This window comes from Leopardus geoffroyi, chromosome C2, assembly GCF_018350155.1.
Source record: "Leopardus geoffroyi isolate Oge1 chromosome C2, O.geoffroyi_Oge1_pat1.0, whole genome shotgun sequence".
NCBI lineage: Eukaryota > Metazoa > Chordata > Mammalia > Carnivora > Felidae > Leopardus > Leopardus geoffroyi.
In genome coordinates this window covers 109,177,433-109,190,259 of record NC_059333.1, presented here as the reverse complement: position 1 = coordinate 109,190,259, position 12,827 = coordinate 109,177,433, and positions in this window count along the sequence as shown.

The window sequence follows — 12,827 nt, the reverse complement described above, 5'->3', positions numbered from 1 at the left end:
TTCATTTGTTGACTGGATTTACCTCTTAAGTTTTCTCTCAAAAAAATTTTTTTTCTTTTTGCTCTATGCTATTGGGAATTTCTAAACCAAGTCCTTCAAAGAAAAATTGAAAGTGTACAGTTAAAATTTGTGCACTTTGGCAGGGCTTAGGGTAAGGAAGGGATGAATAGGTTGTAGAACATAGAGGATCTTTAGGGGAGTGAAGCTGCTCTGTATACTATAATGGTGGTTACATAAAGTAAATATTTGTCCACGCCCATGGAAGTACACCCCAAGAGTCATCCCTGGTGTAAACTATGAACTTTGGGTGATGCTGGAAGCCGAGCTATCCAACCAGCCTGATGGCAGGGCCCGGGCGGTGGACGGATCGGGACTGCAGGGCGGCCCGACAGTGAAGCTTCTTGTACTCCTGCTTTTATGTAATTTGGCCTTAGCGTTGGTCGGGGCAGCCCCCCTACCAATGAAAGTACCTGGGGATTTGTTGGTTGGGGAATTGCCCATGATGGGCCCCCTGGGAAAAGAACCACTGGGGAAAGAAATAAGATTCCGCAGGGAAATTATGGCCCTACATCCAGCCCTTGCCACCCCCTATAAAGACTCCTCTACCTAAAGGAAGGATAGCCCCATATATTTCCCAGCCAAGGAAGGGGGACAATGGATTCGAAACCCCCACTCCAGCAACAAAAGAATGTATCTATGGATACAAGTTACTCCAACCCCTAGGCCCACTTGGCCCCCAGGAGGCATTCCAGATGATAACTGGACCTGGTGGGTTAAGGTACAGAATGGTTCATTAGTTCCTAGGTATACATTGTCTCTCTGGGAGCACATAAAGCGTGGGTTCCCAGTGCCCTCTTGGCTCCCTCCTGGCACCCCAGACCAAAGCGAATACTTTTGTCCCTCATACCGCAAAAGGCACAAAGGAACAATTTAGAAGTCATGTCCTTGTAAGACATTCCACTTGAGGTGTTGAGAGCTAGATGACCTTGAAAGGGTAGGAGGGAATGTTACAAGAAAATAACTATGTTGTTCCCTAAAGGGTGACTACACAAAGGAACATTTTTAGAATTAGGTAATGCCAAGAAACATGATAACTGCACGCTACAAGGAATTTGCTAACAAATATAATGCCACACTTGCTACAATAAAGCGGCCAGTCTAACACACTGCTGTTGTCTGTGTCCATGTCTGTGTCCGACGCTGTTCATCCTTCGGGAACCCCTGGACCTGCTGGGGCTGGACCTCGGCAGGGTGAAAATGAAATTCAATGCAGGTTCATCAGTTATAACAAATGAACCATTTGGTGGGGGATGTTGTTAATGGGGTGGGGGAGGAGTGTGGAGGCTATGCATGAGTGGGGACAGGTGTATATGGGAAATCTCTGTACTTTTTCCTTAATTTTGCAACGAACCTAAAACTGCTTTTAAAAGTAAGTCTATTTTGGGGGTGCCTGGGTGGCTCAGTCAGTTAAGCGTCCAACTTCCACTCAGGTCATGATCTCCCAGTTTGTGAGTTCAAGCCCCGTGTCAGGCTCCGTGCTGACAGCTCAGAGCCTGGAAGCTGCTTCAGATTCCGTGTCTCCCTCTCTCTGCCCCTCCCCTGGCTCATACACACACACACTCTCTCTCTCTCTCTCTCAAAAATAAACATTAAACATTTTTTAAAAATAAGTCTATTTTAAAATATGTAAATTTTATCTCATTAAAAATGATTGTAGAAAATTATTTGCACGGGGATTGGGATGGTTGGAAATTTGATGAATTAAGAGCAGCAGATTACTCTTAAAGCTGACTCTTTAAGATGACTCTTTAAAGATGACTCTTAAAGCTGATGGGTTTATTGGGGGATCATTTTACCGTTCTATTTATTCTGTACATATTCAAAATTCTCTGTAATGAAGAAAAACAGGCAAAAAATGCATTGGTTAACAGCTGTTATTCGTTGTGCTCTTCAGTTTGTTTCAAAAAACAAAAACAAAAGCAGAGAGAGAGTTTTACTGGAAAGATATTGATGGCCCCCCGGAATCAGTGGAAGTCTTGGAGAAATGGCTTAGCAAACACACAGAAACCAATGCAAGTCAAGGCCAGACACAAGGAGTTATAGCTATCGATTACAGGAAATTTTCCAAAAAACGGCTCCAATGACAGGCCTGTGATCTTCGAGCTTCAAGTCTCTCCTGGGCTCTGATAGAAAAATGAACACCACCATCTAGTGGTTCCTTCCTATACTTATGTGTGGTTGCAGATCTCTTGACTTGTTTCCCAGCTCACTACCATCTGAATTATGTCTTCTATACATCCCTCAGAATTTTTTCATTGCTTGGTTTTTTTTGTTTTGTTTTGTTTTTGTTTTTGTTTTGCGGGGAGGTGGGGAGGGAAGGTAGAATCAGGTTTACCATGGTCTAATTTATATACAGTAAAATTTTACTTTACAGTTCTGTAAGTTTTGATAAATATAAACTATTTTGACAAATAGTTATATAACCACCGCCACAATCAAAATATGGAATAGTTTCACCAGTCCAAAAAGTCCTTTGTGCTCTTTTGAGGGAAATCTCTCCACCCATCCCTCAGCCCCCACTGATCTGTTTTCTCTCACTATAGTTTTGCTTTTCTAAAATGTCATATAAATGGAATCATTCAATATGTAGCCTTTTGAGTCTGGCCTCTTCAAGTTAGCAAAACACATTCATCTATGTTGTCACCTGTATTGACAGTTCTCCCCTCTCCTCACCCCCTTTTTTTGTTTTAGCTGAGTAGTATTTCACTGTATGGATATGACAGCATGTGTTTATTATCCATTCACCAGTTTAGGGACATTTGGACTATTTCCACTTTGGGCAATTATAAATAAAGTCACTATAAACACTGTGCACAGGTTTTTGTGTAAACATAAGTTTTCATTTCTCTTGGGCAATTACCGAGAATAGGATTGCTGAGTTGTATAATATGTGTATATTTAACTTTATAGGAAACTACCAGTATGTTTTCTAAAGTGGTTGTGCCATTTTGCACTCCAACCAATTTTTTTTTCTGCTTATGACATCCTACCTGGTTTTCCAATTTTACTTCTAAATTTTTTTCTTGTGTTATTTTATGGGATTTTCAGAAGACTGGGAAAATGATACCAAAATATTTTAAGTAGCATATTATGTTTATTAACTAGTGACTAATTTTTAAAATTTATCTCCCCCTTTCGTGGTTGGGGTCTTGATGTTTGTCTTAATTTCAATAATGTTTTAGCGATTACTATGCCTGTTATTTTGCTATAAAAATTTCCCCATATCTTGCCATATTTTAATGTACATGATTTTTAAAATAAGGACAGAGTACATAATGCTTTAGTAAATGATTCCACAATCATATACAGTAAACACGTTGGTTTGGGAGCATAATTCATTCTGGAAACATGCTTGTAATTCAAAGCACTTGTATATAAAAGCAGATTTCAAGAACCATTGGCTCAGTTGTAATCATGTGATGTTCAGTATCACATACTACTTGTATTACAAGACACAGTTCCTTTATCAAGTTAAAATTTATTAGAAATGGGGGCATCTTGGGGTTCAGTCCATTAAGCGGCTGACTTTGGCTCAGGTCACGATCTCAGGGTTTGTGAGTTTGAGCCCCGCATGGGACTCTGCTGTCAGCGAGGAGCCTGCTTGGGATTCTCTCTTTCTCTCTCTGTCCCTCCCCACGCCCTCTCTGTCAAAAGTGAATAAATAAATAAATTTTTTTAATTTACAAGAAATGTTTGCTTGCCTTGCAGAATACTTCCAGAGCAAGTTACTCACAATCCAAGGTTTTAGTGTTTTGGGTACACACAATGTGCTAGTCATGGGACTATATTCTGAAAGTAACTAATAGTTTGTATCGTCTTTTATCATTTTAAAGTGCTTTCGTATAAATTATTTAATTCTATGTAAGTTAAGCTGATTTTAAGTGGCTAAGAGGTGGAGAAAGCTGGAGAAAGAGGTAAAAATGTGTGAGGGGGAGGTTGGGAAGTGGAGAAAAGAAGGACATTCATGAGTACTATGTTGGGTAACCATGTTTGTCCCACCCTGAAATTCCCTTGGGAGTCTTTAAGATACACCTTCACATTTTTTTATAGTCTTTTGAAATGCTAATTAACTGCTTACCTACTTTTTACAACTAGTGGAATTTTACGTTGGGCCACACTACCAATAGGGAAAGACATCTTACTTTTTTTTTTTTTTTAACGTTTATTTATTTTTGAGACAGAGAGAGACAGAGCATGAACGGGGGAGGGGCAGAGAGAGAGGGAGACACAGAATCGGAAACAGGCTCCAGGCTCTGAGCCATCAGCCCAGAGCCCGACGCGGGGCTCGAACTCACGGACCGTGAGATCATGACCTGAGCTGAAGTCGGATGCTTAACCGACTGAGCCACCCAGGAGCCCCGGGAAAGACATCTTAGATAAAATAGAAGTAGGTATGGAAAGGCAAACTTTGTCAAGTTTCTCCTTTCAGGAAAAGTATCTATTCTTGTAACAGGCCCAAAGTAAAGTTGGGTCATGCTGCTTTCTTCTACTCAGCTCAGATTTGTGGCATCTTGGTTGAACCGAGGCTCTGAATGAAGAGCTGATTACTAGGAAGATGTTGAAATAAAAACATAAAAACATCAAACTATTGGGGCGCCTGGGTGGCTCAGTCAGCTGAGCTTCCTATTTGGGCTCAGGTCATGATCTCATGGTTTGTGGGTTCGAGCCCCAAGTTGGGCTCTGTGCTAACAGCTCAGAACCTGGAATCTGCTTCAGATTGTGTGTCTCCCTCTCTGCCCCTTCCGCACTCGCACTCTGTCTCTCTCTCTTTCTTAAAAATAAACATTAAAAAAATTTTAAAAATCATCAAATTATTGGTTACAAGTAGAACGCCCTGTATTTGTATAAGTATTATGATGCCTATTGCCAGAATACTAAATTCGTGCACATTATGTGAAGATAAGTGATTTTTAAAAAAGTTTTTTAATGCTTATTCATTTTTGAGAGAGAGAGAGAGAGAGAGAGAGCTGGGAAGGGGCAGAGAGAGAGGGAGACACAGAATCCGAAGCAGGCCCCAGGCCCTGAGCTGTCAGCACAGAGCCTGACACGGGGCTCGAACCTACAAACTGCGAGATCATGACCTGAACCGAAGTCAGATGCTTAACCAACTGAGCAACCAGGTGCCCCAAGATAAGTGGTTTTAATATAGGAAAACAGCTTATCAAGTCCTAAGGTAAAAATTCCATGGAAAGTGTTACCATTACTTGTATAAAAACAGATAGCATACTGCATTTCAAAACCTGGAGGACTTCATTTTCTTCACCCTCACTGCAAGCTGTTTTATGGTTACTTCTTTCATTCTTATATATATATATATATATATATATATATATATATATATATATAATTTTTTATTATTTATTTACTTCTGAGAGAGAGAGAAAGAGACAGAGAGAGATGGAGCACAAGTGGGGCAGGGGCAGAGAGTGAGGGAGACACAGAGTCCGAAGCAGGCTCCAGGGTCTGAGCGGTCAGCATAGAGCCCAAAGCAGGGCTCGGACCCACAGGCTGTGGGATCATGACCTGAGTTGAAGTTGGATGCTTAACCGACTGAGCCACCCGGATGCCCCTATTTTTTGTTTTTAATACACAAATGCTCCAACAGCAATATTATTCACAACAGCCAAGAGGTAGAAGCCACCCAGTGTCCACTGGCAGATGAATGGATAAATAAAATGTGGTATATACATACACACAATAGAATATTATTTGGCCTTAAAAAGGAAGGAAATCCTGTCCCATGTTACAATATGGATAAAACTTGAGGACATTATGTTAAGTGAAATAAGCCAGTCATAAAAAGACAAATACTGTATGATTTTACTTATAGAAGTTGTACCCCTCTATTTCCTAGCTGTGGAGACGGGACAGGATTTGGCTGAATCAGTTCCTCCCAGCAGGATGTCAGTTTAGCTGCAAGAGAAGGAGACTAAAATCTAAGAGCACAGTGGGACAGAGGGCACAGCAGGGATAATCAATAAAAATATAATTATGATAATAATATCCAATGGTCTGCTTTAATGATATTTAAACATATGAATGTATCATATATGGGTGGTTATTTTTATTATATAGTCATTCCTTCAAGAAAGGATTAACTGCAAGATTTTTTTTTAAGGAGCTTTTATGGTGTATATTATCTTTTAAAATTTTAAAGTATTCTCAAACTTACAGCAAAGTTGCAGTAACAGTACAAAAAGCTCCCATTTGCCCTTCCCTTACAGAGGGCATTCAAGTTTTGCCAATTATCCCATTATATCCTTTATAGCAAGAGGACTCAATCCAGGAGCATGTATTTACTCAGCTCTCTTCTCCAATCTAGAACAGTTCTTCAGCCCTCCCTTGACCTTCATGTTCTAAGATTATCGGGCTAACTGTATTTTTTCCCAGCATTGCCCCACATTTCCAGTTCCCCATGTTCTTCTAGAGCTCTGTCTCTTAATCCAGACAAACTCTGTGCCTCAGTCCATGAATAGAAGTAGACCTGTGTCACTTATGAGGCTGGGGTAGAAAAAGCCATATAATCTTCTATTTGGCTCTCTTTCACACACAGACACATACACACATTCCCTGGGAAGTCCTGAGGTCATGTATAGGAGATCCAGTTACTCTGAGGCTGTGGTGATGAAGAGACCATAGAGAGGTAGAGATTTCAGGTGGGCTGCAGCCATTCCAGCCCTCAGCTTTTGAATCTTCGAGATCAGGTGTCATAGATGTGAGTGTGCAAAAGTCTTCATGTGATTCTAGCTCTCAGCCTTTGAGCCACACTAGCTAAGGCCTAGTGGAGCCAGGCTCTGGGCTGTATCAGCTGATACCTTAGGATGGAGAAGAGTTGTCCCTGCTGAACCTTGTTCAAATTGTAGCAAAGTAGTGTTGTTTTAAACCACCAGGTTTTCGGGTGTTTGTTGCAAGCCATTAGATAACTGGAACACTTGTAGACCCGTTATTTTGTGGAATGTACCTATATTTGGGTTTGCCTGATGTTTACTCACAGTTGGGTTATGATGTCCATTTGTTCCACTACCGTTGATGTTAACTTTGATCACTTGAGAAAGGATGTGCCTTCAGTTTTCTCCATAATAAAGTTATTCTTTTTTCCTGTATAATTATTATTTTGTAGAGATCTACTTTGAGACAATGTAAATAAAACCTGTTTGTGACCCATCTTTCATCCGTAAGTTTTACCATCCACTGATGTTTCTTGACTGAATTTATCATGTCTATGAGGGTTGCAAAATGATAACTTTATAATCCAATTATTCTTTTGAGTTTTATTAGTTGACATTCTATTTATTACAAGGGTTTTCTATTTAATCATTCGTTTATTTATATCATCAGAGACTGATGGGCTCATAATTTAATCAATGGGTATAATTTGTATACTGTCACTATTTTGATATATTGTCTCAGATTTGGCTAGCAAAGTCCTTTCAAACTGACTTCCCCCAAACTGACATGTCCCCATTATTCTCTGAACACTTCCTCACTTCCTGACACAAAAAAGATGTTCCTGGTCATCCTGTCCCTGCTTTGATCCTAAATTAACCTTTTCTCCAAGAAGACCTGGTTCTTGTGGGAGAATAGTATTTAGAAACCGCTATCTAGGGGCGCCTGGGTGGCGCAGTCGGTTAACCGTCTGACTTCAGTCAGGTCACGATCTCGCGGTCTGTGAGTTCGAGCCCCGCGTCGGGCTCTGGGCTGATGGCTCGGAGCCTGGAGCCTGTTTCCAATTCTGTGTCTCCCTCTCTCTCTGCCCCTCCCCTGTTCATGCTCTGTCTCTCTCTGTCCCAAAAATAAATAAACGTTGAAAAAAAATTTTTTTAAAAAAAAGAAACCGCTATCTAGTGGCTAGATTTGCTTGTTGCTACTGGTGGTACTGCTTCCAGGTTTTTTCTGTGCACAGAGAGAAGTAAATACAGTAGAGGGTGGTGAGTACTAATGAAAGGGATATGAGAGCACAAAAAAGGAAGAGACATCTAACCCAAGCCTTCATAGTTTTGGGAGGGGAACAGAAATATTCTAGACAGAAGATATTTATGCGCAAAAGGCCTGAGTCAAGAGAGAACATGTCTTGTTTAAGGAACTAAAGCAGTTTAATATGGGTAGAGTAGAGTGAGGTGGCATTGCTAAGAGAGCAGGATACAGTAAACAGGGGCTAGCCAAGTCTCCAAGGACAAAATAATGTTAGAAGTTTTAAGTTTATCCTGAGAGCAATGGTGAACTATTAAGAAGATTCTGAGCAAGGGATATATGATTAAAAATCACTTTAGAACAGTTGGAGCATCTGAGTGGCTCAGTCCGTTGAATGTTTAACTCTTGATTTTGGCTGAGGTCGTGATCTCATGATTTGTGAGTTTGAGCCCCACATCGGGCTCTGCAATGATGGTGTGGAGCCTGCTTGTGATTCTCTCTCTTTCTCTCTCTCTGCTCCTCCCCTTCTCTCACTCTATCTCAAAATTTTAAAAAATTAAAACAAATTAAAATAAAAAATCATTTTAGAACAGTTGTCTTCAATAAAAAAAGCCCTCACATTCCACCCTAAAAGGATTTTGAAAAACCATGTACTTCCTTCCACATTTTAAGTTGGCATCTAATATTTTTCATGAGTTTAAAAGTTAATCGTTTAATTTTTATTTATTTATTTATTAAATATTTATTTTTGAGAAAGTGTGCATGCGAGCAGAGGAGGGGCAGAGAGAGAGGGGGATAGAGAATGTGGAGCAGGCTGACAGCCATGAGCCCCATCGGTGGCTCAAACTCACAAACTATGAGATCATGACCTGAACTGAAGTCAGACTCTCAACTGACTGAGCCATGCATGTGCCCCTAAAAGTTAATTTTTTTTAATGGGAGGTTTAAAATATCTTACATTTTGAAAGATGAAATGACCTTGGATTGTACCTGAAATAAGTATTTTATGATACGATACTCGCCAAATCTGAAAAGTCATGTAAAATTTCTATCTGTGGATTTTATCAAATGTTATTACCTAAAAAAATGGCTCCAGAAACCACAGAATTACATTTGTAAGTATTAGGATCACTCGTTCATGTTGCCTAAGTTGTCCCACCTCCCCAACCCCCCCCTCCCGCTGGACAAAACTATGTATGAGACAGGTGAAGGTCTTCTTGTAGGTTTCAGATGCTTCAATTACTCATTAAAAGAGGTTTTCAGACTTCCCTTCCAGCAAAGATAGAGGAACAGGAACTGGATTTACTCTCCTGCTGGAACAACAACAGCAACAACAACAATTCAGACAAAATAGATGAAGCAATGGTTTCAAAATACTGGATATCAAGCATCAAAGGACAGTGACCCGTGAGAGACAAGAAACAAAAGAGATGAGCCCTTCAGTTTCCCCAGCTACTGCCTTGATAATCTCTAAATTATAGATATAACTGTATTAATTAATAATCATGTAAAGTGTGAATGATCTAAATACTCCAATGAAAAGAAATGAGCAGATCAGACAATAAAAGCCAGACCCAATTATTTGCTGCCCATAAGAAACACTTTAAACATAAATACAAAAACAGGTTAAAGAGTTGCAAAAGATACCATGTCAACAATGAGTCAAGAAAGCAGGCATGCTGTTTAATTGCATTTTTTTTTAATTTGTTTTTTAGGTAAGCTCTAGGCCCAATATGGGGCTTGAACTCACAACCCTGAGATCAAGAGTCTCATTCTGAGCCAGCCAGGCACCCCAGGTATGCTATTTTAATATTGGACAAAGTAAATGTCAGAGTAAAGAATATTACCAGGGATAAAGAACGTCATTTCATAATGATAAAGTGGTCAATAACAATTTAAACATTTATGACCCTAACAACAGAGTTTCAAAATACATGAAGCAAAAACTGATGGAACTATAAGAAGTTGATAAAAATCACAAGTATAACTGGAGATTTTAGAACTCCTCTCTCAATAACTGATAGAACAAATAGAAGGGGCGCCTGGGTGGCGCAGTCGGTTAAGCGTCCGACTTCGGCCAGGTCACGATCTCGCGGTCCGGGAGTTCGAGCCCCGTGTCAGGCTCTGGGCTGATGGCTCAGAGCCTGGAGCCTGTTTCCGATTCTGTGTCTCCCTCTCTCTCTGCCCCTCCCTGGTTCATGCTCTGTCTCTCTCTGTCCCAAAAATAAAAATAAACGTTGAGGAAAAAAAAAAAAAAAAAAAGAACAAATAGAAAATCAAGAAGATAATAGTCTTGGTGCGCCTGGGTGGCTCAGTCAGTTAAGTGTATGACACTTGGTTTTAGCTCAGGTCATAATCTCGCAGTTCCTGAGTTCAAGCCCCGCATCGGGCTCTACGCTGACAGTCTGGAGCCTGTTTGGTATTCTCTCTCTCTCCTCTCTCTCTGCCCCTTCCCTGCTTGTGCTCTCTATCTAAAAATAAATAAATAAACTTAAAAAAAGAATTTAATAGTCTTGAGCAATACTATCAAACAGCTTGACCTATTTGCCATTTATAGGACACTCTACATGACAACAGCAGAATACACATTCTTTTCAAGTACACAGAGAACATTCACCAAGATAGACTATATTCTAAGCCATAAAACAAACCTCAATAAATTTAAAAGGATTCAAATCATACAAAATATATTACAAAATATATTCTCTGACCACAATGGAATTAACTTAGAAACCAATAACAGATCTCTGAAAAATCCTCTAATGTTTGGAAATGGAATAACAGGCTTTTAGATAAGCCATGGGTCAAAGAAGAAATCAAAAGACAAATTAGACACTATTGAGAACCAAATGAAAATTAAAATATCATATATAAGATTTTGTGGGATATCAGTAGAGCAGTTCTTCGGGAGAGACATAGAGCTAAATATATTAGAAAGGAAGAAGAAAAAAGAAAGAAAAAGAAAAGATCTCAAATTGATGATCTCAGATTCCAACTTAGTAAAATAGGAAAAGAGCAAACTAAACACAAAGTAAGAAGAAGAAAGGAAATAATAAAGTGGAAATCAATGAAATAGAAAGCAGAAAGACAATAAACCTAAGAGCTGTTCTTCGAGAGGATTAATAAAATTGGTAAACTGCTATGTAACCAGACTGAGGAAAAGCAGAAAACAAAATTACCAGTATCAGGAATGAGAAATTTGACATCACTACAGAGTCTAGATATCAAAAGGATAATAAGAGAATATTGCAAATAACACTTTGCCTATGAATCTGACAACTTAGACAAAACTGACAAATTCCTTGAAAAATACAAAATGCCAAAGACCAATCAAGAAAAAATAACCTGAACAGCCCTATGTCTTTTTAAAATTTTACTTGGTAGTTAAAAACCTTACTACCAAGAAAACTTCAGGCTCAGATGGCCTTATTGGTGAATTCTACATGTAAGAAAGAAACATGTAAGAAAGAAATAAAATGAATTCCACACCAACTCTTTTAGAAATAATAATTCTATGTAAAATTTCAGGGAGTGCCTGCGTGGCTCAGTCGGTTAAGTGTCTAAGTCTTGGTTTCAGCTCAGGTCATGATCTCATGGTTCAGGATTCAAATGGCACATCTGGTTTCACACTGACAATGTGGAGGCTGCTTGGGATTCTCTCTGCCATTCCCTGCTTGCATTGTCTCTGTCTCTCTCAAAATAAACAAATAAACTCGGGGTGCCTGGGTGGCTCAGTGTGGGTTAAGAGTCTGACTTCAGCTGAGGTCATGATCTGAGTTCAAGCCCTGTGTTGGGCTCTGTGCTGACAGCTCAGAGCCTGGAGCCTGCTTCAGATTCTGTGTCTCCCTCTCTCTCTCTGCCCCTTCCCCACTCACACTCCATCTCTCTCTGTCTCTCAAAAATGAATAAATGCTAAAAAAAAAATTAAAAATAAATAAAATTCTACACAAACTTTCAACCTTATTCTCTGAGGCCAGCATTACCCTGATACCAAATCCAAAGACATTAAAAGAAAGCTACAAGCTAATATTCTTCTTTAAAATAGATACAAAAATTTGAAATCAAGATTTAACAAATCCAATACATAAAAAGGAAAATATATCATGATTCCTTCAAACTTGTCCCAAGAATATAGGGCTGGTTTGACATTTACAAATCAGCTCATCAATGTAATTTACCACATAAACTGAAAAAAGGCATATAATAATCTCAACAGACACAGAAAGAGCATTTGACAACATCCATTCCTGATCAAAACTCTCAGCAAAACAGGAACAGAGGGGAACCTCCTCAACTTGGTGAAGGCTATCTATGAAAAACCTACAACTTATGGGTGAAAGACTGAATGTTTTCCCTCTAATATCATAGTTCCAGTGAGATTGGGCACAGACATCTGGGAAGTTTTGTTTTGGAATTGTTGATTTTGGGGCCCAAAATGCCATTGAACACCTAACTAGGGATTTACAGGGTAATATGGATCTGGAGCTCAGAAGAGAGAGCTGTTATAGAGCCTATTAAAAGATATTTTAAAACGAATTTATATTTTTAAAAACCCCAGAGAAACAAGGTGAAAAGTTAAGATGAGAAGAGGGTTAGGAATGGAAATATTGAAGAAAAGCAACACTGAAGCCTTCTCCTGTAGGAAGATATAGGGAGAGGGGCAAGAAAAGGTGACCGAAAGAGCATGAGCTATCCTTAAAAAAAAAAAAAAAAAAAAAAAAAAAGTGACCAAGAACAATCTTACAGGTGAAAAGACACCTCTAATGGTGTGTCTGTAAGAGAAATCCAGTTTCAAGAAAGAGGGAGGGGTCAAGTCAAAAGTTGCAGAGGACCTTAAGATTTAAGGATTGTGGTAC